At 38.6% G+C, this 5,890-nt stretch overlaps 1 pseudogene; it reads right to left on the bottom strand.

Annotated features, from left to right (window-relative positions):
• Positions 1 to 811: 811 nt before the first annotated feature.
• On the bottom strand, positions 812 to 3,801 carry LOC111765410 (UPF0488 protein C8orf33 pseudogene; annotated as a pseudogene).
• Positions 3,802 to 5,890: the final 2,089 nt, after the last annotated feature.

Raw genomic sequence — 5,890 nt, 5'->3', positions numbered from 1 at the left:
CTCAACTGCAAGGAGGTGGAGGAATATGAGATTACACATGGTATTTAGCAGATAAAGTTTTTGTAACAGAGGGGAAGACTGAATCTTGCCTATGAAAACAGTTTCTGTAAAGATACTTTAATAAATTGGGAAAGTTTCATAGTAAGCTTGGAAATGTCAGCACTTGTGATGGTTACTTAGCCAGGTAATGATGCCCAATTGTTTGATCAAGAAAGCACTAGCTAATTGTAATACAAAGGCATTTCATGGACTTTAATCATCAGTGAATTGTTTGCATAGATGGCAGTTTACTTCTAAAATCAACTGAAGAGATTGCTGTCAGCAATGAGTGATGTATTATCCAATTTATTGAAGCCTTAAAAGGAGAAGTAATTTCAGCATTTTGACAGAGAACTCCCATCTCTACTTCGGATAGTCAGCATCTCCTGGGGAATTCAAGGAGGATCTTCATTGGTGTCCCTGGCTTGCGGACTGCCTTATGGAATTAGGATTTGTGCATCCCCACAGTTGCATGAGACAATTTATAAAATCTCATACTATTTACAGATATCTTCCATCAGTTGAGTTTCCCTAGAAAACTGTGACTAATACAGCTTGGTACTGAGATTAGGGCCTGTGCTTATCTGTCAGCACCCCAATACATTGGTCTTATTTCTGCCCAGTGACCATGACATCAAATTCACTGACCAGCCAAAGATGAACCAACCCTACATCAGCCCAACATAGCATTCCTGGAAAGGCTCTGTACTTTTAAGACAACATCCCATATCACCCTGGGAAGGGGTTTTGTTCCAGGATGAGGTGGATGAGGCTAAAAGAAATTGAACCTAAACTCTTCATCAGGAGAGTCCAGGATGACCTTGGCTGCCCCCATTGAGCGAGGCCTACAGACCCTTCACCTCTTCTTTCTGTAGCCTCAATCACAGGCTTCACCTCGGCTGAGTAGCCTATGGTCCTGAAAGCCTGCAGGGTCTCCTCGGTTTTGCATCCATCTGAGCTCTGTAGTTCCCAGACAAGGAACACATCAACTGCTTCTTTGAGGGCAGGGGTTTCTTTCGCTGCATAGGGTCTGATTGCCTCAATAGCCTGCTCTTTTTGTTTTGGATTGGGTGTCTGAATCTGGAGACTGAACTTGAGCTCCTCCACACACCAGCATAGTTCCTGGGCCAGCTGCTCCACCTTTCTTGCCTGAGGCTTGGGTCTTAGCACTTGGAGCTCCTTTGGGGTGGGCTTTTCTGAGGCCTTCCTACCTCCTTTGGCCACAGAGGCCCCCATTCTGGGTTTTCTTCTTCTTTTGCTTCTTAGAGGTTGTATCACTTCACCACCTATGGATATACCCTGGAAACAGCATCATTACAGTGGAAGGATTTGGGGAATGGGTTGGGGAGCATGAGATATGAGAGTGGCACCTAGGACTGGGGCTACCAATGTCTCCTGAGCAGGATATCCAGAGACCTGGAGAAAGGGAAGTAGCATGATGGTCATGCCAATCTGGTTTATGCCTTAAAAAAATGTAATGTCAACTTTACATTGTCCTAAGCAAAGAGACACAGACAAAATTGGTCTTGATAGTGGACTACTGATAGGAAGTATATTATTCATAACTGACTGCTTTTATGGACGATATGGTAGTGGTTAAAAACATTGATATTGAAACCATAATACATGGTAAGATGGTTTGATGCTGGATGGACCTCAAAAAATCATGTCCTTAGAGCTAATCCATTTCTGTGGTATAAACCTATTGTAGGTGGGGCCTTTTATTTATCCCCCTCTCCCCAAGGCTTTTTGCTTGCTGTCTGCTTTCTGTGTCCATTAGCTGTGCATTCTTCTGTGTCTGTATTTTATTTTTATTTTTATTTATTTATTCCCCCTCCCTTGTGGCTTGCTTGCTGTCTGCTCTCTGTGTCCATTCGCTGTCCATTCTTCTGCATTTTTGCTTGCCTCCCTTTTTTTGGGACACCTTGATGAGTCAGCACTCCATGATGCTTGCAGGCCAGCGGCTCTCCGCAGTGTGTGGGCGAGCCTGCCTTCACAAGGAGGCCCTGGGTTGGGCACCCAGGGCCTTCCATATGGTAGATGGGAGCCCAACTGATTGAGCCATACCTGCTTCCCAGGTGGAACTTTTTGATTAGATTACTTCAGTAAGACAAGGCCAAGGGTGGGTTTTAATCTTCTTACTAGAGTCCTTTTTAAACAGGATGAATACAGAGAAAAATCCATAGAAGCAAATAAAGAAATCCTAGGAATAGAGAAAGCAAGAAGCTGAGGAAATGAATCCCAGAAGAGAAAGGAGACCAGTAGTTTCCATCATACGCTTTGTCATGTGTCTGGGCATATGACGGAGGAGTCCAGGATTGCAAGTAGCTGGTTTTTGTAGGAGAAAAGTGTTATCTTGATTTGGTCATTTCCAAGGCCTCAGAATTGTAAGCAAGCTTGCAAGTCAATAAACCCCCATTGTAAAAGGCCAATCCATTTCTGGTATATTGCTTCTGACAGTTTTTAGCAAACTAAAACAGATTTTGGTACCAGGAAATTAGGGTGCTGCTATGAAAATACCAGAAATGTAAAAACTGTTGTTAACATGGGAAAGGGGTAGATTTGGGAAGAATTGTGAGGTGTTTGATTGAAAAGGCTTAGACTGCTTTTAAAGAGACTGTTGGTAGAAATATGGACACTGAAGTTTACTTCCTATGAGGCCTTAGACAGAAATGATGAATGTGTCATTGCAAACTGGAAGAAAGATTAACCTTGTTTCAAAAAGGCAGAGAATTTAGCAAAATTGAGTCCTGAGGTCCAACGGAAGGCAGAATTTGAAAGTGACAAGCTTGGGCATTTAGATGAGATGTTCAAACTAAATCTGGAAAATGCAGTCTGGCTTCTTCTTGCAGTTTATAGTAAAATGCAAAAGAAGGGGTATAAGCTGAGAATCAAACTCCTGGGCACAAAAAAAAAAAAAAACAACAACAAAAACTGGTGGTCTGGAAAACTCTAAGCTTCTGGAAAATAAGTCCCCAGAGAATAGTGCTCAATGTGAGGACTTAACTGAACTTGGAACCAAACAGCCATTTCAGTGTAAGTCAGGATTGGAAATGCAGTTACCCAGGAAGGATCTGTGGAAAACCTTATTGTCTGACAGCTGGGACCCCTGCATGCTGCATGTGAAAGCAACAGTTTTTTTGCAAAAAACCATGGTTCTATAGGTGACTCTCAGCCCTTGAAATCGAATGGAATATGTCCTGGAGAAATTCAGAATTGTTTGTGACCAAAGTCCCTGTTTTTCTCCTAATTTCTTCCTACAGGAATGGGAATTTTTATCCTATGGATCACCCTCCTTTGTATATTGAAAGCACATAACTTGTTCTCAGTTTCACAGGTCCACCTCATGCCCCTTTTCCCAGCTTCCCATATCAACAACCCCATTTTCTGAAGCATTATTTTTTTTTTGACTGTCACATAATTGTTTATTTTATTTATCCCACACTTTACAAACAAAAGTCTTAGAATAATACTCAACCATTAGGAAAATTACAAAAAACAGTTAAATAGATTTTGCCTATGTTTTCCCCACCCCACCCCCTCACCATTTTTAACAGTTGAAAATCATCTCCATGGGTCAGGTAGTCAACCCAAACTCATTGTTTTTAATAGTTGAACTGTATGCATATTATCTAAGCATACAGCTATTACAAACATTACTCTGCCCTTTAACCCTCATCTAGTCTTCACTCTAAAGGTAACTGTATGATTAAAGCTCACCAGCGGTCTTATTGTCAGTGTCATTCCAGTCATTTTGGTCATGCTAGTAGATATGTGAGGCAGATTCATAGGAACAATATTCCCTATGTTTTTTTTTCAATTGATACATATTAATAAAGCATAAATCTATCCAAAGAGTACAATCAATCGTATTTGGTATAATCACATGTTTGTGCATTCATCACCCCAATCACTCCCAGAGTACTTTCATTACCCCAATAATAATAAACAAAAAACAAACAAACAAACAAAACCCATCACTCTCAATCTCTGTATTTCTTGCCTGGCATACAAAGCTGCTGTTCTTTTTCCTTCTTTCTAGTATACTTCTATCTATATTTTGTAAAAACAGCCATATATGGAATATCACCCATATTCGTGTTTTACACGAGGTTTTATTATCTTATACAGTTCCATGTTACAATTTTTAACTTCCCTTCTAGTAATATACATGACCTTAGACTTTCCTTTTCCAACCAAAGTCCTACCCATACAATAGCACTGCTAGTTACAAACACCATGATATGCTTTAACCATTTCTATTCATTTCCAAAGATTTACAAACAACATTTTTTAACAATTCTGCACAAATTAAGCCTAAGCTTTCCATTCTATACCCTCTTTGAATTTTCTGGTGATTTATTAATATATATTCTAGCTATTAACCCCATGAGTTTACACAGCATATTTAGTTCATAGTAGCACAATCACACAGTATTTGTCCTTTTTTGTATCTGAAGCATTATTTTTGTGCAAATCGCAGTCCCAGATTAAACTGAATTTATTCAAAGTGAGTCTTAAATTGAAATGCTCTTGGATTCCAATTTATTTGACCTATTCATAGATACCAAAAAATAAAATAAAATGCAAAATAGCAAAACAAACAGTAAATAATTGCATCTGATTAAGAGTTATCAAGGGAAAAATAGTAGACGCTAAGATAAATGCCTTTCTATTCTATCAAAGAAATTAAAGTGAAAATTCTGGTAAATTGTTTCAAAATAGATGCAGTTATTTCAAAAAGAAATAATGAGACAACACAGTGAGTTGAAAGTTGGAAGAGACCAGGAAATAAATTGGAGTTATACAAAAAAGCTATTACAGAAGTGTAATAATAGCAATAGGAAAAACACTAAAAACTGAGTTAGTAATAAGAAGAAGATCTTTAGAAAATCACACTAAACAAAAAAGAAAGTTAAAATGATAAAAGAGAATATACTGGCTAGATAATATATGATTAGTATTTCTTAAGAAAGGAAAACTCAAAAATATTAAAAGACCTAAAATAAAGGAAGACCTGAATCTGTAGTTTGTTCTATTTTAATATGTATTGTTATGTAGTCTTATTTTAATTCTATCATTGCTTTTTTAATAAGATTTATCTATTTTAATCCTCCCTTTATAGACTTTCTTTTGGCATAAATTGGGGTTTTCCTTATTTAGACTGCATATATGTATTTCCTCAATTTTGAAAGCAAAATCTTTGGTTGGGTTTAATTGTTCAAGAGCTTACTGAGATAAGCACAAAGTATAAATAGGCATCTATTTCTAGATTCTTCAAATTTTAGACACTGTCTACTTTGTTCCTTTGGAAATGAGAAGGACATTGATTAGATTGCTTTAGTTAAGGTTCTTTGATTAGCTTACAGGATTCAGGGTAGGTTTTAATTCTTTTACTGTCTTTTACAATTGGAGGACTAAAAGTAGTGTACACACAGGAAAAAAGCTGCAGAAATAGAGAAACCCTGAGAGACTGAGAGAGAAGTCTTGGAGGCCAGAGGCTGGAATCAGCAGATCACAGAGGCACAGACAGAGGCCCCTGAGAGGCTGAAAGAGATAAGGACCAGAAAATAGGGCACAGACAAACCATATGCCTCATTGCCCACAGCTGAGCTTGGGGGGTAAGTAAGCCTGGAGAAAAATGCATAGACCCAGACCAGCAGAACTTCCATTCTGTCTTGCCATGTGGAAGAAGTCCAGGATCTCCTGCAGCAACCCTTCGGAGAGACAACATTTCTGATGGTACCTTGATTTGGACATTTTCACAGCCTCAGAACTAAGAGCTTTTAGCCTAATAAATTCCTTTTGTAAAAGTCAACCCATTTCAGGTATATTGCTCCCAGAAATTTTA

Source organism: Dasypus novemcinctus, chromosome 8, assembly GCF_030445035.2.
Source record: "Dasypus novemcinctus isolate mDasNov1 chromosome 8, mDasNov1.1.hap2, whole genome shotgun sequence".
NCBI lineage: Eukaryota > Metazoa > Chordata > Mammalia > Cingulata > Dasypodidae > Dasypus > Dasypus novemcinctus.
The sequence above is the reverse complement of the archived record's forward strand: the minus strand, read 5'-3'. Positions and strand labels throughout refer to the sequence as shown.